Source organism: Aethalodelphis obliquidens, unplaced genomic scaffold (genome assembly GCF_003676395.1).
Source record: "Aethalodelphis obliquidens isolate GAN/ISIS:26980383/991018 unplaced genomic scaffold, ASM367639v1 scaffold26, whole genome shotgun sequence".
Taxonomy (NCBI): Eukaryota; Metazoa; Chordata; class Mammalia; order Artiodactyla; family Delphinidae; genus Aethalodelphis; species Aethalodelphis obliquidens.
Window position 1 is genome coordinate 1,628,776 of NW_020837970.1, and position 25,637 is coordinate 1,654,412.

At 38.3% G+C, this 25,637-nt stretch overlaps 1 protein-coding gene across 2 annotated transcripts in view; it reads left to right on the forward strand.

Annotated features, from left to right (window-relative positions):
• LOC113629023 (protein unc-13 homolog C-like) overlaps nucleotides 1-25,637 on the forward strand; it is a 305,901-nt gene that overhangs the window by 64,122 nt on the left and 216,142 nt on the right. For both annotated transcript variants that reach the window (XM_027123065.1, XM_027123066.1), the window contains 2 exons: nucleotides 6,362-6,544; nucleotides 13,163-13,242. The gene's annotated coding sequence lies outside the window, so the exon portion shown is untranslated. The remainder of the gene's footprint in view (nucleotides 1-6,361; nucleotides 6,545-13,162; nucleotides 13,243-25,637) is intronic.

Sequence of the window (25,637 nt, forward strand, 5' to 3'; positions counted from 1 at the left end):
TTTTTTTTTTTTTTTTTTTTTTTTTTTTATAGTGTTTATTTATTTTTACTTGTGGACAGTTTTGCTTTATTTATTTATTTATGGCTGTGTTGGGTCTTCGTTTCCGTGCGAGGGCTTTCTCTAGTTGTGGCAAGCGGGGGCCACTCTTCATCGCGGTGCGCGGGCTTCTCACTATCGCGGCCTCTCTTGTTGCGGAGCACAGGCTCCAGACGCGCAGGCTCAGTAATTGTGGCTCACGGGCCCAGTTGCTCCGCGGCATGTGGGATCTTCCCAGAACAGGGCTTGAACCCATGTCCCCTGCATTGGCAGGCAGATTCTCAACCACTGCGCCACCAGGGAAGCCCCTCATTGTAGTTTTGATTTGCATTTCTCTAATGATTAGTGATGTTGAGCATTCTTTCATGTGTTTGTTGGCAATTTGTATATCTTCTTTGGAGAAATGTCTATTTAGGTCTTCTGCCCATTTTTGGATTGGGTTGTTTGGTTTTTTGATATTGAGCTGCATGAGCTGCTTGTAAATTTTGGTGATTAATCCTTTTTCAGTTGCTTCTTCTGCAAATATTTTCTCCCATTCTGAGGGTTGTCTTTTGGTCTTGTTTATGGTTTCCTTTGCTGTGCAAAAGCTTTTAAGTTTCATTAGGTCCCATTTTTTTTGTTTCGTTTTTATTTCCATTTCTCTAGGAGGTGGTTCAAATGGATCTTCCTGTGATTTATGTCATGGAGTGTTCTGCCTATGTTTTCCTCTAAGAGTTTAATAGTATCTGGCCTTATATTTAGGTCTTTAATCCATTTTGAGTTTATTTTTGTGTATGGTGTTAAGGAGTGTTGTAATTTCATTATTTTACATGCAGCTGTCCAGTTTTCCCTGCACCACTTATTGAAGAGGCTGTCTTTTCTCCACTGTATATTCTTGCCTCCTTTATCAAAGATAATATGACCATATGTGCTTGGGTTTATCTCTGAGCTTTCTATCCTGTTCCACTGACCTATATTTCTGTTTTTGTGCCAGTACCATACTGTCTTGATTACTGTAGCTTTGTAGTATAGTCTGAAGTCAGGGAGCCTGATTCCTGCAGCTCCATTTCTCTTTCTCAAGATTGCTTTGGCTATTCGGGGTCTTTTGTGTTTCTATACAAATTGTGAGATTTTTTTGTTTTAGTTCTGTGAAAAATGCCATTGGTAGTTTGATAGGGATTGCATTGAATCTGTTGATTGCTTTGGGTAGTATCGTCATTTTCACAATAGTTGATTCTTCCAATCCAAGAACATAGTATATCTCTCAATCTATTTATATCATCTTTAATTTCTTTCATCAGTGTATTATAATTTTCTGCATACAGGTCTTTTGTCTCCTTAGGTAGGTTTATTCCTGGATATTTTTTTCTTTTTTTTTTTTCTTTTCTTTTTGCGGTACGTGGGCCTCTCACTGTTGTGGCCTCTCCCACTGCGGAGCACAGACTTCGGACACGCAGGCTCAGCGGCCATGGCTCACGGGCCCAGCCGCTCCGCAGCATGTGGGATCCTCCGGACGGGGGCACGAACCCGTGTCCCCTGCATTGGCAGGCGGACTCTCAACCACTGCGCCACCAGGGAAGCCCGATATTTTATTCTTTTTGTTGCAATGGTAAACGGAAGTGTTTTCTTAATTTCACTTTCAGATATTTCATCATTAGTGTGTAGGAATGCCAGAGATTTCTGTGTATTAATTTTGTATCCTGCTACTTTACCAAATTCATTGATTAGCTCCAGTAGTTTTCTGGTAGCATCTTTAGAATTCTCTATGTATAGTATCATGTCATCTGCAAACAGTGACAGCTTTACTTCTTCTTTTCTGATTTGGATTCCTTTTATTTCTTTTTCTACTCTGATTGCTGTGGCTAAAACTTCCAAAGCTATGTTGAATAATAGTGGTGAGAGTGGGCGGCCTTGTCTTATTCCTGATCTTAGTGGAAATGCTTTCAGTTTTTCACCATTGAGGACAATATTGCCTGTAGGTTTGTCATATATGACCTTTGTTTTGTTGCGGAAAGTTCCCTCTATGCCTACTTTCTGGAGGGTTTTTATCATAAATGGGTGTTGAATTTTGTCAAAAGCTTTCTCTGTATCTATTGAGATAATCATGTGGTTTTTCTCCTCCAATTTGTTAATATGGCGTATCACATTGATTGATTTGCGTATATTAAAGAATCCTTGCATTCCTGGGATAAACTCCACTTGATCATGGTGTATAGTCCTTTTAATGTGCTGTTGGATTTTGTTTGCCAGTATTTTGTTGAGGATTCTTGCATCTATGTTCATCAGTGATATTGGCCTGTAGTTTTCTTTCTTTGTGACACCTTTTTTCTGGTTTTTGTATCAGGGTGATGGTGGCCTCGTAGGATGAGTTTGGGAGTGTTCCTCCCTCTACTATATTTTGGAAGAGTTTGAGAAGGATAGGTGTTAGCTCTTCTCTAAATGTGTGATAGAATTCACCTGTGAAGCCATCTGGTCCTGTGCTTTTGTTTGTTGGAAGATTTTTAATCACAGTTGCAATTTCAGTGCTTGTGATTGGTTTGTTTATATTTTCTATTTCTTCCTGGTTCAGTCTCAGAAGGTTCTGCATTTCTAAGAATTTGTCCATTTATTCCAGATTGTCCACTTTTTGGCATAGAGTTCCTTGTAGTAATCTCTCATGATCCTTTGTACTTCTGCAGCATCAGTTGTTATTTCACCTTTTTCATTTCTAATTCTGTTGATTTGAGTCTTCTCCCTTTTTTTCCTGATGAGTCTGGCTAATGGTTTATCAATTTTGTTTATCTTCTCAAAGAACCAGCTTTTAGTTTTATTGATCTTTGCTATCGTTTCCTTCATTTCTTTTTCATTTATTTCTGATCTGGTCTTTATGCTTTCTTTCCTTCTGCTAATTTTTGGGTGTTTTTGATCTTCTTTCTCTAATTGCTTTAGGTGTAAGGTTAGGATATTTGAGATGTTTCTTGTTTCTTAAGGTAGGATTGTATTGCTATAAACTTCCCTCTTAGAACTGCTTTTGCTGTATCCCGTACGTTTTGGGTTGTCATGTTTTCCATGTCAGTTGTTTCTAGGTATTTTTTTATTTCCTCTTTGATTTGTTCAGTGATCCCTTGGTTATTAAGGAGTGTATTGTTTAACCTCCATGTGTGCGTATTTTTTACGTAATTTTTCCTATAATTGATATCTAGTCTCATAGCGTTGTGGTCGGAAAAGATACTTGATACAATTTCAATTTTTTCAAATTTACCAAGGCTTGATTTGTGACCCAGGATATGATCTATCCTGGAGAATGTTTCATGAGCACTTGAGAAGAAAGTGTGTTCTGTTGTTTTTGGATAGAATGTCCTATAAATATCAATTAAGTCCAACTTGTTTAATGTATCATTTAAAGCCTGTGTTTCATTATTTATTTTCATTTTGGATGATCTGTCCATTGGTGCAAGTGGGGTGTTAAAGTCCCCTGCTCTTATTGTGTTACTGTCGATTTCCCCTTTTATGGCTGTTAGTATTTGCCTTATGTATTGAGGTGCTCCTCAAATATGTTGGGTGCATACATATTTACAATTGTTATATCTTCTTCTTGGATTGATCCCTTGATCATTATGTAGTGTCCTTCTTTGTCTCTTGTAATAGCCTTTGTTTTAAAGTCTATTTTGTCTGATATGAGAATTGCTACTCCAGCTTTCTTTTGATTTCCATTTACATGGAATATCTTTTTCTATCCCCTCACTTTCAGTCTGTATGTGTCCATAGGTCTGAAGTGTGTCTCTAGTAGACAGCATATATACGGGTCTTGTTTTTGTATCCATTCAACCAGTCTGTGTCTTTTGGTTGTAGCATTTAATCCATTTACATTTAAGGTAATTATCAATATGTATGTTCCTATTACAATTTTCTTAATTGTTTTGGGTTTCTTATTGTAGGTCTTTTCCTTCTCTTGTGTTTCCTGCCTGGAGAAGTTCCTTTAGCATTTGTTGTAAAGCTGGTTTGGTGGTGCTGAATTCTCTTAGCTTTTGCTTGTATGTAAAGTTTTTAATTTCTCCATCAAATCTGAATGAGATTCTTGCTGGGTAGAGTAATCTTTGTTGTAGATTTTTCCCCTTCATCACTTTAAATATGTCCTGCCACTCCCTTCTGGCTTGGAGAGTTTCTGCTGAAAGATCAGCTGATAACCTTCTGGATATTCCCTTGTACGTTTTTTGTGTTTTTTCCCTTGCTGCTTTTAATGTTTTTTCTTTGTATTTAATTTTTGATAGTTTGATTAGTATGTGTCTTGGCATGTTTCTCCTTGGTTTCATCCTGTGTGGGACTCGCTGTGCTTCCTGGACTTGATTAACTATTTCCTTTCCAATATTCGGGAAGTTTTCAACTATAATCTCTTCAAATATTTTCTCAGTCCCTTTCTTTTTCTCTTCTTCTGGAACCCCTATAATTCGAATGTTTGTGCATTTAATGTTGTCCCAGAGGTCTCTGAGACTGTCCTCAATTCTTTTCATTTTTTCTTCTTTATTCTGCTCTGCCGTAATTATTTCCACTATTTTATCTTCCAGGTCACTTATCCGTTCTTCTGCCTCCGTTATTCTGCTATTCATCTCTTCTAGAATTTTTAATTTCATTTATTGTGTTGTTCACACAATTACTTTTAATATTCCTTCATTTTATTTAAATTGTTTTTCCAAGTTTCCCTTTTCCCCTAAATTTCTGTTGTAGTATTATACTGTTGAAATAAAAATCTATAAAATAAGGGCTGCAGAATAAACACCTTGTAAAATGGCTGTAAGAAAGTGGCAGTGTAACAGGGTAGTCTGAGGTCAAGACTAGTCACATTTCTGGAAATGGGAGTAGATGAGCTGGCAGCCCAGGGCAGAGACCTCCAGTTCAGCTTAAGTCATTAAGCTTGAAGAGTGGTCTAGAGGAGCCTTCCCTAAGAAAATAACCCAGGTCAGGGCCTAGTTGCCCTTGTGTCTGAAGAGTCGGCTGGCCTGAAATGGAAAGGATGGGGGGAAAGTAGTAGTGGAGAAGTATTGCGGAATGTGGCAGAAGAGGAGGGTCATGTTCCAGGTCTCTGACAAGTCCCAGGGACAGGCTCACCAAGTGAGGTCCTTGGCTTTGTGCAGGAAAGAATTTAAGAGAGCCATAGTAAAGTGAAAGCAAGTTTATTTAGAGATTCACATTCCATAGGTAGAATGCAGTTCATCTCAGAAGGTAAGAGTGGCCCAAAAATGGGATGGTTAGTTTTTTGTGGGCTGGGTAATTGCATAGGCTAAGGGGCAGGAGGATTATTCCAACTATTTTGGGGAAGCGGCAGAGATTTCCAGGAATTGGGCCATCGCCCACTTTTTGGCCTTTTATGGTCAGCCTCAGAACTGTCATGGCACCTGTGGGTGTGTCATTTAGCTAGTGTATTGATACTACAATGAGTGTATAATGAGGCTCAAGGTCTACTGGAAGCTGAATCTTCTGCCATCTTGGGTCTTGTGGGTTCTAACCAGTTTATGTCATATCCTCAAGGGCTATGTCAGTCTTTTAAAAGTTGTGCCCTGCCAGCTTCCCTCCTGTCTCAGAAGGAACCAGAGAGAGAATGGAAAAGGCCAGGACTTGCAAGATAAAGAAAACAGACCTATCCGTGGTCAAAGAATCGGGAAGTAGAGTTGTCTGCCTGGTCGAATGCTCAGAAACTATGCAGTGTTGTGAAAAGTGTGCTCCGATTTCAGAATTACCTGAGTTGCTTTCTGAAAATGCAGATTGCTGAGCTTAATTAAGAAGTACTGAATCCCAGTCTGTGAGGGTAGGCATTCTGTGCATCCTCTCAAAGTGATTCTCATGCACTTTAAAGTTTGAGAACCATCAAACACCAGCATGCTTAAGAATCACCAGGAAGCTTGCAAAGAAACAACGTATTCCTGGATTCCATGACTGGAGATTCTGATGCAGTGCAGCTGGGGTGCTGTCAAGGTATCTGCATTTTTAGCAAGCACCTTTGGGCTTTAAAACAGGTGGTTCACAAATTGCACTTAAGGAAATAATGTTATAGGTTCTTTGAATAAATTTAAAAATTGTCAGGAAAACAAAGAATCAGATAACCTATGATTAGGTATTAAGTACAGTATAAGAATGGCATCCTAATTCCTTATTTATTTGTTTATTTATTTACATGATACTCTAGTGCTGGTGAATCTGTTCAATATTTAAATATAATATGAGAATTTTGTGGGAGAATCTTGTCCTTTCTTATCTCCACAACATTATTACTGGTTATCATGTAGGCTGTAAACACACAAAGAAGTGACTTGTGAACTTCTTGAGTGCAAAGTGATTTCATCCAATTAAGCCTCCTAAAATTCTTTAACAGGTGTCTGCAGTTATGCCTGAGTCAAACACCCTCCTTCCAGCTGGCTATGCCTTTGAGATGGAAATCAGAACAAAGTGAGAAGGCATTGACTACTAGAGATGTCAATAAAGGAAATACAAAGAAGAAAGAAAAGAAAAAAGGAAGTTGAGTTCTCTTATAGGCCCCAGCATAGAACTTATACCAGTAAGTATATCAGTTCTTAGATTACAAGTGGTCATTAATTGTCATTTGTCTGAACGCAGGCTGGACGTTGGTGGAGTTCCAGGGCAATGAGCATCCAAAACTCTCATGGGAAAAATTTTGCATTTAAGGAAATGTAACTCAGTGATAATTCAGACCGTGGACAGAAATATCACACATACGATAGGAAGGGCCTCTTCTTCATATCCTGCCCTCTTCCCCCACTCCACTCCCCACCACACACACACATACTTTTCTCTAGCAGATAGAAAGATAGGACAGGCGATATATATAAAGTGGAACCAGCTTTTTAGGCTTAGGAAAAAAGCATTTGGGGCTATGTAAGATTCTTGGCTACTTTCACTAATTTTGTTTGTGAAATTGTATTTTTTAATTACTTGTTTTTATTTTCATTGATTTTGAGAGTTCTTTTTTTAATTTGGCTGCTGTATCCTTTTTTGCCCTTTCTAAATTTTTACTAACTTAAAACACAGTCACCAGGGCTTCCCTGGTGTCCAGTGGTTAAGAATCTGCCTGCCAGAGCAGGGGACACTGGTTCAAGCCCTGGTCCGGGAGGGTCCCACATGCCGCAGAGCAACTAAGCCTGTGTGCCACAACTACTGAGCTACTGAGCCTGTGCTCTAGAGCCCAGAAGCCACAACTACTGAGCCCCCATGCCACAACTACTGAAACTCGCATGCCTAGAGCCCATGCTCTGCAACAAGAGAGGCCACAGCAATGAGAAGCCCGCGCACCACAACGAAGAGTAGCCTCCGCTCACTGCAACCAGAGAAAAGCCCGTGCACAGCAAGGAAGACCCAACACAGCCAAAAATAAGTAAAATAAAATAAAATAAAATAAATTTAAAAAACATAGTCACCTGTCTTAACTGAGAGAGGAGGAAGAGTGGAAGGATATTTGTTCAGTATTTAGCACGTTCTAAAGAGAGTAAGATATTCCTGGGGCGTTGTGCTAGCAGTAGGATCAAAAGAAAAGAACCCAGAAGGAAAAGCGAGACTCTAGGGAAAAAAAAAATGTGAATATTATTACAATAAATTCTCCCCCTGCTTCCAGCAAGGGTTTCTAAAATTCTGTTTTAATTAGGATGAGTGATTATTCCTTTTCAACCGTGAATTATTGGGGTTTTTTGTTTTTGTGTTTGTTTGCTTGTGAAAACCACTGAATTGCAGAAGCAGCAGGGACTCAAATCAGCGCTGTATTGAGGCCTTGCTTGTGTTACTCTGAACACAGTTAAGCTGCAGCTCCAGGGAGATGAAAAAGGTATTTAGCCTCAGGCCCAGTTGCTTCCTCCTGTTGTCAACAACTTTATATTTCCCTTTTTATTTATTCTTTTTATTTTCTCACCCTCTTGTCACAAGTCACACTTATTAACAGCTTGTTAACAGTCTTTTCGGTTGACACAGAGGTGAAAAATAGTACCTCAACCTTCAACCTTTCATATGGTGTATATTATTCTCCCCTCCCCTCAGAGAAGCATCAGTCCATGACATGGATGTTTGTGTCCCTGGTTAGAGAGTCTTGTGTATGGCCTTTCCCTGCTGTGACAGCCAGTCAATGCTGAGCACAGGGACTGCCCCAGCCCTTGTAGCTGATATTGCACACTGCCTGGGGCTCCTGGAGACTCAACACTCCCATTACCTGTAACTGCTGAACCCACAGGGACTCAGAAACTGGCTGTTTCCCAAGACAAAGACTAGTGGTAAAGCAGGGATGGCAAAGCCAGATGCTTTTTCCTGCCAGTGCCTGTCATCAGAGAGCCTCCACCCCACACACCGTGGAGTTTATCTGGTAGTATAAGTCACGGGCTTGTGAATTCTTTGGGGGCATTGCATAGTGCTTTAGCGTACCTTTAGAAAGATGGGGACACAAGGGTCATTACTACAGTCGTAGCATATGTACTTCCCTGACTCCGCAGGAGGGAGAAGTGAAATGAGATTTCTTTTCCTCTACAGTCTTTGTTTCTTAGCACATGTGGGAGTATAAAAAGCTCTATCATTCATGTGAATTTTACATTATAGAGTTGAAGCAGGTATTTTCTAACTTGCCATCTTTTTGTTCTAGAGTTTTACAAATCTCACATTTTCATGGTAGCACAGTATGATCTTTAAAGGTGTGGGCTCTAGGTTCTGTTCTTGACTCGGACACTTACTGGCTTTGTGACCTTGGGCAGGTTGTGTAACTATTAAGGTGCCTCACTTCTTTCCATTGAAAAGTGGGGTTTAATACTAATGCCTCATCTGTGGAGTTGTTTTGAGGATGAATGGAGTAGCGTGGTTGGCCTGCTCAGAGACGGCTCTGGAACGTCATAAACAAGCATATTAGCCCTTGGTACGAACTTCAGAGGGGCCTGCTTGTTTTCACAGGAGACCATGCATGCCTCAGTGAACCAGTGCTCTTAGGGTAGAGCTTCCCTGGTTAGATAATGAATTAACTCCCTGACTGGAATCAGAGAGGGATTCTCAGAGGATGGATCCTTGTAGCTCTTGGGTGCTGATTTGTCATCAGAATGCAACTGAAAACAGAATGAAGTTTGGCATGAAAAAAAAAAAAAAAGAAAACAGAATGAAAAATCATCTACATTCTAGGCCAGTACATGTCCATCTCCAATACCGTCATGTGATGGAGCAGAATGTAATATCCCAAGAAGCTGACACAATCTTTTGTTGGAACAATGTTAATTTTAGATTCTAGCCAAGTATACTCAATAGTTGTAAATCACTGAGTTTCTAAGAGTAAAGCTAGATGCCTATTGGTACTCAGCCTTCATTCAAAGGCATAACCCAGTTGTTCTTTACACTGGAATATATGACACATATAACATGATATGGTATACTCAAGGTAAGTACCTAAAGTAGGGGTGGAAAATATCCTGCAGTCAGCCTTTAAGTATTGCTTTATATGTACTTTTAAGCAATTGTCTTGATACAGATAATATTACAACAAAATAAAATTATTCATTATAGTCTTACCATATTTACAATCTTATTATAAGGTTGTAAGATTATGACACTCTCATATCAAGTAGCTTTTGTTTTTCATATTCTTTTTCAATCAATCTTTACACATAAACATATGCTTTGTACATTAGAAGGTAATATATACTTCTCTGTTTTGTTCTAATTCACTTAGCCTTATTTACTCAAGCATTTTTTGAAATAACATAATCCTCATAATTATTCATTTTAATGTATAGCTAGCTTTCTAGTGCATAGATGTATTGTGTTTTACTGTTTTCTTCTCATTGGATGCTAAGGTTACTTTCATATTACTGTTAAGATGACACTACAGCCCATTACTTTGTGCATAGCCTCTTTCCCCTTCTCTTGGATTCTTTCTCTAAGCATCAATTTAAAAAGTAATATTATATTCATAATTATGAACTGGATTGTCTTATTCTTACAAAGCATTAGCTCCTTGGTGTGCAAGTTTCTTTAAGAATAGACCCCAGACATAGAGTTTGGAGGAGGATATGAAACATGATGACCAAGAGTGGATGGAGTCTTCTCCAGGAGAGAATGATTTAGTCTCTCAAAGAAAAAATTAACTGAGTATTTTGCATGTTCTAGGTACTGTGCTAGGCCTGAGGATGTGATGATGAGCAAAACGACATAGTCCCTGTCCTCTTAGAGACCGAATCTAGTGAAGGAATCGCTTCTGATCAAATAATTGCACAAATAAATAACAACTCACAATATTGTACAACAGTAAAATGTGTTATGCCATGAGGCTTAGCTACGGGGAGTGATTAAGGGAAAAGGCTCAGGTTAATTTTCTAAGGAAGTATTATTTAGCTTAGTTGTGAAGCGTGAATAAAATGTAAATTAGGAAGCTGAGGTGTTTTCTAAGTAGGGAGAAGAACATTTGAACTGACCCTATGGCAGGAGGGGAAAGACTCATTGGGGTTAGAAAGTCATGCAAGGGGAGCTGGAGCACAGATATTGAGACATCTGTTTTCTGGGACAGGAGGCACATTGCTCTGGGATAGTTACTCTGGATGTGAATGGGAGAATAGAGTTGATGCTTTTATTTCTTTTCATTCTGCAGACTTCTCATTGCTACTGTAAAAACTCATTCTAATATTGGTAATAGCTTTCAGAGTTGCTTGGTGATCTCTATATGCTTCTTAGAAACAATATTCCATTTATAGTCAAAAAGTAAAGGAACTGCCATATTATTCATATAGCTCTTTTTAAAAGAGTAAATTTACGTCCATGATTTTATGTCAACAAAAGGCATTTCATTTTCCAGATGACTCTGAGACAAGCAAAGCAAATATAAATATTCTGGTTGACATTAAAGTTGGCCAAATCTCTGCAGAGATTATATGTTTTATAGGAAAGGAAGTCAACATGCTTAAACATCCATTATCTCAGAGCTCTCCAATCTAATAATTTCTTCAATGGGATATCAACTTTCTAAAGGTCAGGAAAAATTATAACTATTTATGACTTAATCTTCTCTGGGCTCTAAAGGACTCAAAATGCCTGCCCTGTCACTCTGTCATGTAGGCAATGGCTGGATCTGTAGTGCTTTGGGTCCATACAGATGGATATATATGATTAATGGGGGTGTTATGGTCACCTCATATTTTCATGGCACTTAAAATTTTCTAAAGCATTTCCATATTTTTTATTGCATTGAGTCCAGTTTTAGAACCAGAACAGACTTTAATGATTATTTAGTTTAAAGGTGTTTTTAACAGAAAAAGCAATAAGCTTGGACAACTGTGTTCAAATTAAAGCTCTGTAATGTACTAGGTAAGTGGCTTTGGGCAAGTCACATAAACTGTCTGTAACACAGTCTCCCCATTTCTACATGGAGCCTATCTAGTACCAAATGTGTGAGGTGGCTTGAGTAATAATTGAGGGCACATATGAAAAAGGTTCCCAGGAGGTGTTTAATCTATATCAATTAGAAATACAACACTTGTTCACACACAAACTAAGACAGGAAAATATGCAGGTAAATGGTCCCCACCCATACTGGCTTGAGTTTACAGGTGATGGGATGGAAGGGAATGGGGGAAAGCAGCTTGTTCAAGACAACTTCCCAATAAAATCCAGGTATCCTAACTCTTGGTCTTTCATATTTATCTCCATTCCTATCCTTCTCCTTTGGAATTTCTTTGCCTGCCTATGTTCTCTTCTTTAGGGATTTATTCCTTTTCATATTAAACAGAAAATAAATAACAACATCCATGAGTTTTACTAACATGACCGTCTGACCTCAAACTACCACTCTTATGTCTTACAAAAGACATCTCTAACCATAAACTATCAACTTACAATAATAGAGCATGCAGTACTGCAGAGGGAAAAAAACTAAATTGGATATCAGAGCATCTAAGTTTTAGTCTCTTAATTTCAGTGATTAACTGTATGATTTTAAATAAGACACTTGACCTTTCTATGCCTTATTGAAAAAGATGACAATGGACTGGGATAGAGCTAAGAACTTTTCAATACCCTTAATATTTTGAGAATCTATATATGATGTAATAGAGTGTTCATTACTCACCGGAAGCAATTAACAACAGTGAAATGCACTTATATAGTTGTGATTTACTAAGCCATTGTATACATTGTTCTGGAGATTTTCTTTTTTTATTAAAATATTTCAACAGTAGATAGGTTGGGACTTCCCATGGGAATTGATTATTCATTTGTATACATACATTTGTGAATTGCAGCAGGAATAAAATACTACCCTTTCTACTCCTTTACTGAACTACGTTTAACCTATAAGAACCAAATCAAATAATATCTTTTCTGTGATACTTTCCCACTCACCCAAGTGGAAACAAGCACACCCAAAGTATTTAGTTATACCATCCACCAGGAATCAGTGTGGTTATTTATGTGTCTGTCTCCTATACAAGACTGATGTATCCTCAGGATCTAATTTATAGCCTGGCACAAAATAGATCCTCAATAATTATTTGCTGAATTTAAGAAGAGTAGAATAATTTAGTAAGCCTACATGTGTCTGTCACTGAATGTGCTAAAACAGAATATTTTCAGATTATTCTAAGATTGGCTTCATTGCATATTTGACTCTATGTGATGTTTATGGTGGAAACAATAATGAAGAGGCTTGTGACAACCTGAATAGCCACCAGCCTTGATGACTTATGGGAAATTGCCCCTGTGACCTTTGACTGACCTTAAAAAATGACTGTGCAACCCCACGCATTGCATTTCCCTTCAGTATTAGCTGTCGCTCATGTAGCTCACATTGTTTATTTGTTTTCTGGTGGAAACTATTAAAATGTAGAACTGCAGAGAGTAGGATTTTGTTGAAAAAGATGAGCCCACAGAGCCCAAGGCATATGGAGGGACAGTGTGGTTCTTCCTTGGAGTGGAACAATCACACAGAGAATGTTCTCTTGGTTTATAAGTCCTCCATAGCTGCTTCTCAGGAACTCTCCCCCTATGCTGACCAGAGAACAGATTTGTAGAACTTTTGCTAGAGTTAATTCACAGCAGATTGGTAACCAATAGCAGTTTTGGAGCCAAGTGGATTATTATAGGTTACTCATAAAGCTTATTCAAGAGAGGCAGCATGACATAATTCAGTGACAATAGACTGCATTTTTTCCAGTTCTGTCGTTTACCAGCTGGGTGAACTTGCAGAAGCCACGTCACCATTCTGAGACTCAGCTCGTCATTTATTAAACGCAAGTAACGATCCCTTCCTTTCTCTTTTATGGCATTGCTGGTGAGGTTCAATTTAGAAAGTGGATAAGTGTTTTGAAAATGTAAGATGTTATTATTTACCTCCTCCACTTATATCTTAACTTCATGGATGAAGAAAATCATGACAGACGGTACTATATTTTGAGCTTATGGTTGAGGCGAATTTTAGTTGGGATAATTTGGGCAAAACACTGGTTTGTGATCTTGTGCTTAGTTTAACCTAGATAATTATTTAACTTTCACTGCAAATTTAGAAAATGATGTGCCATACATACAGAAAATTTTAAAGCAAGAGGTATCCTTTCTTAATCGCAAAGAAAGCCTATGTTTAACTTGACAAAACCATAGACGTTTGAACACTGAATCATCTGAATATTATAACAATCAAAGTACGACTTCTTTAAACACAAGTAAATAGACTTTGATTTTAAAACACATTAGTGGTTTTAATTAATTCAGTCTTGAAGATGGAATGTTATTTGTCAACTACGTGTTAAGGGTGTATAGCTATATGTGTTTGGGAGCCTGCTTATAACTAAGAATCCCAAGGTGAGATGAGAACCTTTCAGTAGAAAATTGCGCTTTCACAGCTGTTCTGGGCCAAATATTGAATCAGAGTATGATTTCAGTCAATGGTTTTTATAAAGAGAAAGTAGCACTTAGTTTCATGGGTAATATCCCAGAACAAATGGAATTTGTTTGCATTATTCTGCTTTTTCAGTGGAGGGGATAAATGTCACCCAGTGATTGGATTAGGTATTCACGGACTTTTATAGCAATTACATTAGATTCTTATTTCAGATAGTCTCTCATAGGGTAGAAATTTTCCAAAAATAATGATAAAATAAAGCACATCATATTATATCTTTTCATGTTACAAAAGTTAAACACTGCAGTCTACAAAGAAGAGACAAAAACAAGACACGTTTGTTTGGGGCCTGTCAAGATTTCAAACCCCAAAGGGTCTGTGTTTGACAATACAGCCTCTCCTTCCCAAGGGAAAGGCTTGTTTTCTCTGTGGCTTTTAGCATTTGCCACACACGTGAAACTGGAAGGACTCCTGAGGGAGGAGAAAAATCTCATTTTAGAGCTTTGGTACAAAGCCCCTTCGTGGAACAGGGCAGAGTGTTTTTGCATTCTAAATTCTGGCTTTTCTTGAATTCCCTGTAAAGGCAGACTAGCTCTTTTGTTTAGATTTTAAACATATAGCCCGCCTGGTAAAATTACAAGCTCTGAGAGTCTGGCTGCCTCATTTAATTTGTGGTGTCAGGGGAAACAATCCCCAGTGAAAATATTAAACACCAGACTATTATTTACCAGTGATGCTGGCTCTGAGCCTAATCTTCAGGTGTCTCCAAAAACTATGTTTTTCAAGAAAGATCTTCCTTGTTTAGATCTGATGAAAAATCTCCATGCCTGACCAGATGCTTTGTGTTTGTCAACATTCCTGACTGCGTCTGTAAAGTACAAAATGACATCACAGACCAGGCTTCCTTATCTGAATCCAAGGACCTGGTGCCCTTGGCTGGGACCCACAGGCATTGGGGTCACACCTATGGCAACACAAAGTATTTTAAAATGACACCTGTCTGAGAGCTTATAAGGCATATTTGTAAGAAATAAATGCATTTGACCAGGAACAATACTATTGTTGATTCAAACAAGATGGTTTAGTTGTCTTTTTTCTTTTTTTTTTTTTGACGGGGAGTTATGAATCTTACAGACATTAAAGCAGAGGTATTTTTGAAGGAGGTGGCCATATAATTAATTTTGGACAAAATGACCATCTTGAAGGGAGGGTCTTTGATTGTGAGGAAAAAAAAAAACAACCCACCAAAAGCAAAAACATAAGATTTGGAATAGCAAGCCCTGGATTTGAGTAATGGCTACATGACTGTATGATCCCAGAGAAACCACATTACTCCTGAGACCTCAGTTTTCTCAGTGATAAAGTGGGAATCATTTTTTTGTGTTTTATTCTATGGATCGAAATAAAATGACATGATGTATTTCAAAGTGTTTTATGAATATTAAAGTGGTAAGATATTACTATTATTATTATTACTACTAAAACTGTTGGGAGAAGAAGGAAAGAATGGAGAGAAAAAAATATAAACATTTGTTGTATCCGGTGTTCCATAATAGATATTATGCTATCCATTAAGAATATGAGGACAGTCCTTGACCTGAACGAGCATGCCTGGTAGGGGAAATTGCCTTGTAAAAATATAATTGCAAGGCAGTGTGGTAGATAGAATAATAGAGATAGATACTAGATCCCAGAACGGAACCAAAAATGAATTGAGTAGTTAGGTTTGAGTGAGTCTAGAAGGACTTTCAAAGGAAAGAGACACTTAATCCTTTGACGCTTGAAGGATTAGTAGGAGTTTCCTCCTACCTCCTGTGGGGATGAGGGTATTCCAGAGAGATGGGCGTTGGAGGAATGAAAGAGCAGGTCAGGTTCAGGATCTGCTATGCCTGGAGCTCTGCTTCTATGTGGGGTAAACAGAGTGAGCTGAGGCCAGACAGGGAAGCAGGTGGCAGGTTATGGAGGGTCACTTTCCCTCAGGAAGCCCTTTCCTCTAGAGAAGGGCTTTAAGCAGGTAAGTGGCATCCATTTATTTAAGCTACTATTTCTATTGCATTTTCTGTGTGCTAGGCATTGTTCTAAGAGCTTTATACATGTTTATTTCACCTTCATCACAATCAACTGAAGTAGATATTATTTTTATTCCCATTTATCTTCTGAGGAGAGTGAGGCAAAGACAGGATAAATTACATTCCCAAGATGACATGGCTAGTAAGTGATGGAAGCAGGATTCAACCCAGCTTCTGACTTCCACAGAGTTAACCACTCCAGTACGCTGCCACTCAGGATTAGTTCCCTGTTTTAGAAAGATCACCCTTGGTCCTGGGCAGGGGATGGTTTGGGGAGGAGGTGAGGCTATAGGCAGGGAGACCAGTGGGGATAGAGATGTAAAAGTCAAGACAAGAAATGATGCATCAGTGAGGTAAGACAGAGGGAATGGATGGGTTCAAAGGATGTGTTTCGTGGTAGAACTGATAGTAATTGGTGTGGCTGATTGTGGAGTGTAAGGGAGAGAGAGTTAAGAATCTCAAGTTTCGGGGTAAGTGATGATTCCATTAACAAGATAGGAAAAACCTAGACTAAGAATGGGAGGAGAAATATAACTGACCGTGTGAATTTTGAAGCAGCTGTGGAATGTACAGGTGGCCAGGTACGGACCACTGATGGTTATAGGGGCTGGAATTCAAAGGCAAGGTCTAAGTCTGAAATTTAGATTTAGGAGTCATCACAGAAGCTGTGAATATATATGTGAATGCCCAGGGAAAGTTTAAATGGATCGCTACTGATCTGATCCAGCTTAGAGATGGAGGTGTTTGAGTTTGCCTCTTTTGGCATGAAGTGAGAAGAGCAAAGGGTTTGGAACAGAACGCTAGGGAGAGCCAGCTCTCGTGGTATCTTCAAGAATGATAGAATGAGCAAAATCCTATCAGCGTATTCTGCCTGCAGTTAGTTGAAATTAGGCATATGTAACTGCTCAGAGTTTAACAACTGCAGAAATAATAGTTTATAAAAAGGAAGGGATAAATCATGTCTGCTTGCTGAACATTTTAGCGCAGCGATAGAATGTCTGACTATTCACAAGGGAAGTTGTCTTTAGACTCCCCTGGGAAGACGCCGGATTATATCTGCTTTTAGCTCTGTTACGAGAGAGTGTCACTGTAGGCGCTTGCAATTGGGATTTATAATATAGTGTGGTTTACAGTGAATAGGTTTCTCGGGGCAGGCTGAGGTACATTACCGGAGGCACTGCTGCTTTCACAGAGTACTGGGAGGTCGGACTTAACTCTTTTATCCTTGTATGAGTAATCTTAACGTAAAAAAGATTTTTTATGTCGGTGGATTTCAGGAATAGGTCATGCCCTTTATGTTCTGTTTGGGAGGAGTCCACACTGAAACTCAGCCTGGACAAAAAGCATGAGGATTACTTCATGGCAGGAGTCGTTAATGGCAAGGATCACACTCCATGTTTACCAGGAGGTTTTATTGAGAGTTTACAACATCGTGCCACATTATTTTGAAATGCCACTGAATAAAAGGATGTTGCCAGAAACTTTCTGGATGAGTGTACCCACCCTAAGTAATATTACAACATCTAATACTGACATTTAGAATGACAGAGGAAGAAACCATTTCTGATTAGAAAAATTTAAATATTTAGATATATACTTAACTGTGTAATGGAGCAGCTTAAACCCAAATGATTCTTTCAGGTGCATGTAGTGGGGACAGACTACATTAAATGGGAGCTTTGCTCTCCTTGTACTGACTACTTAAGAATTATAAGAATTTTAAGAGTAAAAGTTCTATGCATTTGAATATGTCAAGTACAGTACATTTGATTGTAAACAGTTTAAAGACAGACTGTCTCTGTTATAATAAGTTAGGTTATCTGACATCATACCCATTGGAAAGTTTTAGAAACCAACATTTTCCAACTGTAGCTCTTCATTCTAAAAACTGGTTTCAACACTACAGCGAAAGGAAACAGGGTAGAATTTCTATGAGAAATGTATCAAAAAAAAAAAATGAGAGGCTAATGGTGACATAGAAGGGGAGGAGTGTAATGTTATTTGTTTTAGTTATCTATTACTATATAACAAGCCACCCAAGATATAGAGGCTTAAAACATTAATAGTTTTATCAATGTTTCTTACCATTCTGTGGGTTGGCTGGTGATCCTTCTGCTCCAGCTAGGGTTACTCCATTGGCTGCATTCAGCTGGCAAATGGGCTGGGCTAGAATATCCAAGAATACCTCTCTCACATGTCTGGGGCCTTGAAGGTGACTGTCAGCTGGGCTACTTCTGTTCTCCAAGGTTTTATATGGCCTCTTTTTCCACTTCGTGCCTTATCGTCCAAGGTTTCTCCACATGAACACTCTTCCCAGCAGGAGAGTATGGGCTTCCTTATAACATGGCAGTCGAGTCCCAAGAGAGCAAAAGTGGATGCTATCAGTCATCTTAATGGCTAGGCTCTGAACTCACACATGTCCCTGCCATTGCATTCTATTGGTCAAAGTAAATCACAAGGTCAGCCCAAATTCAGAGGGAGGGGAAATAACCTCCACCTCTTGATGAGAGGAGCAGCCTGTTGCTAGAAGGATGGGTGGAATTGTTGGTGGCCATTTCTGGAGACAACCACATCATTAAAAATACATTTTCTGGGAAGAGGGCCACTGCAGTTCCTTCCAGGGCAGTGGTGAACTAAATGTCTAGAATACTGATACTAAAAAAGAACTGTATTGGCTCATCTGTACTGGGAAAAAATTGCTTCTCTGTAGACTTGGTTGGATTTTATCTGTATCTTTGCCTTCTGAACTCAAACACTATATTTATTACCTGACAGAACGGATATAATGGATAGATTTTAAATTGTACTCTAATTTCTTCCTTTGACAATTACTGAGGAAATGCTGAATGTTAGGTCAGTGCTGGGAAACATTTGAACAATGCAAACACAGCTGCTGCCCTTGTGCATTTTACTTCTGAGATCTTACGATACTTTTCAGTGTTAAGATTTTTCAAGCAATGAACTGAAAGTAAGATTTAAACCCAAATAAAATTATTGTCAACCTCTGCAGAGAACACTTTGTCATGGTGAATGAAAAATACTATCTAGTTATTGTTTAATGGGTTTTTCCTAAATTGAATGTGCCTGATTGGAAAGGGCACTTAATCAAGAGGTTTCCCGGGGAAAGAACCAGCAGGTGACAACTGTCTAATTCCATTTGATGACAACGGCTTCTGCTTAAGTGAGATGAGCTTTCCATGTCAGGCAAGAAGTTATTTTTTTTCTTTTGTTTATTAATCATAACCTGTGTATTACAAAGTATATGCATGTGTGTGTGTAAATTGTCTTTGATGCCTTGTTCTTAATCATATACGCTTTCCCGTGTGACTCAAGGTGAGGGATTGATTTACAGGGCACTCAACTTCTGGCTTATGTGTCTAGCCTAAGCTTTAAAACACATTGTTAAGACAAATAAACCAAGGTATACACGTGGGTGAGTTTTGTGGAAGATTTTGGGATTCTTCTCCTAGGAAGGATGAAATCAATTGAGTTGTGTTTTGATAAAAACTATTTCCTATTTTGCTAATAGGAAGTATGCCTAATGTCACATCTGGCATGTACCCTACAAGTAGAGTCAGGTCCCTGGCATTATGATGTTGTCATTGATTCATGTAGTGGAATAAGGTCATTTACTAAAATGGAGATGATCAACTTGATCATTTGTTAACATCTGGCCCAACATCAGTATCAGTGTTTTTAACCATCCACAGCATACACCTCATGATGCTCTTAATTTACCGTATACTAAGTGCTGAATTAACAATGCTGACCTCAGTTAAATGGCAGAAAAAATTGCTTCATGTTGAGAATACTATTCATAGATACTCTGTTCTACATTGTAGTCTGTGTCTATAATTCTGTGATGTTAAAATTAATGCAGTTTGTCTAACTGCAGGTGCTCAATAAAGACTTGACAATGTTAATAGGAGGAGGAACAAGGGAGTGTTGTTTACCCAAGACAATTAGATCACTTGTCTTCATGAGACTCTTCCTCACCTGGACTGCCATGACTTCTATCTCTGCTCATACTGTTCCTAGCAATCTAATAAGCTTTTCTTCTGGGTGGCTTTTTCTGTCTTTTCTTCCTACCACTTTCCTTTAAATATTGGAGTTCCCTTAGCTTCTGTCCTTCAACTTCTTTTCTTTTCTTTCTTTTTTATTTTTTTGATTTCACTCTGTGGGTACTCTTCTGAGGATAAGCTGGTAACTCCCATGTATATTGATCATCAGGTTAGATCCCTTTTCAGAACTTTAAAACCCAGATATCCAACTGTATCCTAAACATTTCCATCCAATTGTTAGAGAAGAGTCTCACAATTAAACATGTCAAAAGTTCACACTCATTAGCTTTCCCACCAAACCTTCTCTGTTCCCATGCCCTAATGCGCATGACTGGTGCTGACATTCACTTAGTCATCCAAATCCAATGACACCCGTGGGAATCATTCCAGATGCACCCTGTTCCTCATCTCTTCTATCTCATAAGTGGCTGAACCCTGTTAATAATTTTTCTGTAAAATTCTCCAATAGCAGTCCCTTCCTTCCTCACCAACTCTAAAGCTACTGCCACCGTTCAGATCCTCATTGTCTCAGCCTGGACAATTATAATAACAACCTAACTCTTCTCCTTGCCTCTAATCTCTAGTCCACACTGTCCCATACTCCCTTACCATGAAGACTTTATAATGCAAAAATCTCATTACTTTATGGCCCTGCTTAATACTTTAATAGCTGTTGTCTCCAAACATTGTAGATAATGTACCTCATCAGTAAAGAAAAAACTTAAACATATGTTCCTAACATATGTATATTTATTCACTTATAAAATACCACCATGTATTACTACATAAATATATTTCATTATAAAACATATACACAAATAGAAATTAAGCATCAGATTAAAATAAATATAAACACATTCTAATTTGACTTCCCATGCTCCAGCACTGGGTATAATAGCACTGGTGGTGGATACATCCCAGAAGTACACCTCTGAGCTATTGGATAGTTCCAAAAAAATTTTTTTAAACTTCTTTATTGAAGTATAGTCGATTTACAACATTACGTTAGTTTCAGGTGTATAGCACAGTGATTCTTTTTCAGATTCTTTTCCATTATAGGTCATTACAAGAAATTGAGTATAGTTCCCTGTGCTATACAGAAGGTCCTTGTTTATCTATTTTATATATAGTAGTGTGTATCTTTTAATCCCAAACTCCTAATTTATCCCTACCCCACCTTTCCACTTTGGTAACAATAAGTTTGCTTTCTATGTCTCTGGGTCTACTTCTGTCTTGTAAATAACTTCATTTGTATCATTTTTTTTTTTAGATCCCACATATAAGCAGCATCATATGCTATTTGTCTTTTCTGTTTGGCTTACTTCAAAAAGAATGAAATAATGCCATTTGCAGCAACATGGATGGACCTAGAGATTATCATGTTAAGTGAAGTAAATTCCAAAGTCTGTAGTAAGTCTTACATGGTCTGGTTTCTCTCTGCTCCTCCAGCCATTTGCCTTAACACACTCGGCACACTGTGCGTTAGTCATGCTGAACCCCTGCATCTCCCTGACAGCACCATACCATTGCATGCCTCTGTGCCTTTGCTCCCTCTGCTATCCCAGCTTGGATTACCTTTCCCAGCCTTGTCTACTTGGTGGCCGTTTATTGAACGTTCATGGCACATATCCTAAATCTTTTCATCATTGAAGTCTTTCCTGCAATTTTACCGAACAATATTCTGTACAGAACTTCTGCAAGAAGATCTACACAATCTCACTGCACTTGCTTGTATCTATAATTGTCTACTGATACATGACCTTACACTCTTTTATAACAGAGCTCTTTTATCTGTTGACCTAAAACAAATAGACTGCCAGTTATTTCTCTAGCAAAAATGGGTTTGTTTGGGCTTAGCAAAGAATTGTAATTCAGGGTCTGCAGTGATGGTGAGCTATGTACAAGTCCCTACACAGCAAGGAGAAGAGAACTCTTTTCAAAAGGGGAAAGGAAGTTGGGAGGGCTAGAGTAAACAAAGAGTCCATTGGAGGAATTGAGAGTTCAAAGTATAGTAGCTTTTCATTGGCTAAGTTGTGGCAGTCTCTCATTGGTGGAGCTCTTGCCAAGCAAGAGGAGGAAATCTTTCTTCTTCCTGTTGGACTCTGCTATTGTTTAAGGGCATGAGAGTCCATACCCTTCTGGCCTCCTGACTATTTTAATTGAGGTTTCTGATTATTAATTTTTACATTTCCCACTTTTGATCAAGATCTTTCTCTGAAAGCATCTCTGATCAAGAATTAGGTTTTCTGGTTTCAATGACTTTTTGTCCTTCAATGGCAGAAGGAACTTTCCTGGGCATAATGTCCCACATTCGAGGGAAAGTGTGCAGGTTGAAACCTATTGAGGTCACATTTGAGTAACAAGGAGGGCTGGGGGGGAGAGCTCTTAGGCAGTTTTTATCTAAAGTCCATATGTTAACAAGATTATAGACCCTGGAGATCATTTGAAACATTATGTGACCATCAAAGGTTTGGCAATAAACTTCCAATAGGCCTGGTCTGGATATCTTGGGAAAACTGTCTGATCAGATGTCATCTGCTTCAATTCTGGGAAATCTTCACTTTCAGGTCACTGGACGACATGCAGGTCCAGTCAGGGTTCTTTCTTTAGCTGCGTCACATGAATCCAAGGCTCTATTCCCTTGAGTTTGGCGGCACGAGGGTTGGTTAGGGACCTTTCCAGCGACGTTGAAGAGAGTCTTTCTGGGGGTGTCTTTTTCAACAAAGTCTCCAGTTTGCAAAGTGCGATGCTCAAGGTCTACATCTCTCAAGAACACACTGTGAAAAGATTGCTCTACCAAAGCATGGTTGTTTTAAATAAAGGTAATTAGGCCTTTGCAATACTGAACTATCTCTTTGTTTATTAGTTGGGGGTCAAAAGAGGCAGGAGCCAAGTACATTGGGTGTTCTGTAACTATTTCAAAGGGTGAGAGTTTATGAGTTCCAAAAGAGGCAGATCTGAGATTCAGAGAGATCAATGGCAATGCTTTTGGCCAAGGTAATTGGAGGGCTTATACAAATTTTGCCAGTTGAGCCTTAATAATGCCATTAGTGTGTTTGACCAAACCAGAGGATTGAGGGTGGTAAGCACAGTGAAAGTGTTTTAAAACCGGCCAGAGAATTCAGACTTGTCAAAGTACCTGACCAGTAAAATGGGGTCCTTGATCACTATGATGTTTGAGAGGAATTTCCCAAGTAGAGATACTCTTTTCCACAGAGGAGGCAGTATCCTGTCTGCCAGGGAAGGCTTCTGTCCAGTGAGAAAACGTACAGATCATGACTAAAACATATTTATATTCATGAGATGGAGAAAATTGTATGAAATCCATTTGCCAGAACTTGAATTGTCCATTAGACAGTTTTAAACGTCTGGGAGCAGGGTTCCCTGGATCGTGTTTCGAGTAAGTGGGACAAGTGAGGTAGGCATGTTTTCTTGCCTTGTTAATATTTGTTTTCCCATCAATATTGATTAATGATGCTATCATTTTATCAATAAACCAGTTGTTTAATGCATGTAAAGTGATTAGGAGTGGGAATGTTGGAGTCTCCAGTAAGACTGGGTTGTTAGTTGGTCCAAACCAGAGCTTTCTCTTTTTATCAAAACAACTGTTGAATTTCCAGTCTTATTCTTCATTTTCTGAAACTAATTGTTGGGCTTCCCTAGCCAGTTTTTCTAAGTTATCATTTGGGGAAATATCCCATGGACCATGACAGAGGTTTGACTGCTTTTGGTTCCTTTAAGGGCAGCATTCCTTGCAGAAATGTCTTGACTAAAGTTATTATATATAATAAGTTTTGAAATTGGGTTGATTGATGCCTCCAACTTTATTCTTCTTTTTCAAAATTGTTTTAGGTATTCTAGCTCCTGTGCTCTTCTTCTATACACATTTTAGAATAATCTGATCTATATAAAAAATTCTTGCTGGAATTTTGATAGCAATTGTATTAAAACTGAGCATCAATTTGGGGGGAATTGGCATCTCTACTGTGCTGCATCTTCTGATCTATGAACATTGCATATTACTCCATTTATTTAGATGTCCATTGATTTGTTATATCAGTGTTTTGTAGTCTTCAGCATAAAGTTTAATACATGTTTTTTGGATTTACACCTAAGTATTAAAGTTTTTGAGCAACTATAAATGGTATTATATTTTTAAAATTTGATATCGTCTATACATTACTAGTATATAGAAACATTGTTTTTGTTTTTGGGTTTTTTTTGCCGTATGTGGGCCTCTTACCGCTGTGGCCTCTTCCGTTGCGGAGCACAGGCTCCGGATGCGCAGGCTCAGCGGCCATGGCTCACGGGGCCCAGCCGCTCCGCGGCATGTGGGATCTTCCGGACCGGGGCACGAACCCGTGTCCCCTGCATCAGCAGGCGGACTCCCAACCACTGCGCCACCAGGGAAGCCCCAGAAACATTGTTTTTTATAGAAAACTGATTTTTGTGTATTCTGCAACCTTGTTTAATTCACTTATTAGTTCTATTAGGTGCTTTTTTTGGTAGAGCCCTTGAGATTTTCTACATAGACGATCATATCCTTTGTGAATAGGGACAGTTTATTTTTTTTCCTGTAAATCTGTACGTCTTTGAATTACTATTTTTTTTTTTTTTGGTCTTATTCCACTGGTTACAAGTTCTAGCACCATGTTGAATAAGAATAGTGAAAGCAAATATTTTTGCCTAGTTCCCAATCATAAGGGAAGAGCAGCCAGTCTTTCACCATTAAGTATATTGTTTGCTGTACATGTTTTTAGATGGTCTTTATCAGGGTGAGGAAGTTCCCCCTCTATTTCTACTTTTCTGAACTTTTATTATGAATGAATGTTAAATTTTGTCAAATGCTTTTTTTTTTGCATCTACTGATATGATATGTGATTTTTTTTCCCTTAGGCTGTTAATATAGTGGATCACATTGGTTAATTTTCAAATTCTGAACCAGCCTTGCACCCCTGAAATAAATACTAGTAGGTCAGTGCATATAATTATTTTTACATACTGCTGAATTCTGTTTGTCTATATTTTGTTACTTTTACATCTAAATTCCTGAGGAATATTGGTTTCTAGTTTTCTTTTTGGTACTCTCTGTCTAATTTTGGTATCAAGGTAATCTTAGCTTTGTAAAGTGATTTGAGAAGGATTTACTGGTAGAAATTACATAGAATTGGTGCTAATTCTTCTTTAAAGGTGTGGCAAAATTCTCCAGTGAAACCATATTAAGTTTTTGGGAAAATTAACTTTTTTTTATAAGTTTCTTATTAATAAATTTAATTTCTTTAATAGTACAGGGGTATTAAAATAGTTTATTTCATATTCAAAGAGTTGTGGTAGTTTGTGTTTTTTGAGGAAGTGGTATATTATATCAAAGCTGTCAAATTTATGGTGAAAAGTTTTTCAGAGTATACCCTAATTATTCTTTTAATGTCTATAGAGTCTGTAGTAATATCCTCTGTTTCATTCTTAATGTTGGTAATTTGTGTCTTCCTTTTTTCTTTTTCTGTCTTGCTAGAGGTTCGTAAGTTTTGTTGATATTTCCAAAGACCAAGCACTTCATTTCACTGATTTTCTCCATTGCTCTTCTTTTTTCAATTTTATTGAGTTTTTGCTCTTACCTTTATTACTCCAGTCTTTCTGCTGACTTTGGGCTTACTTTGCTCT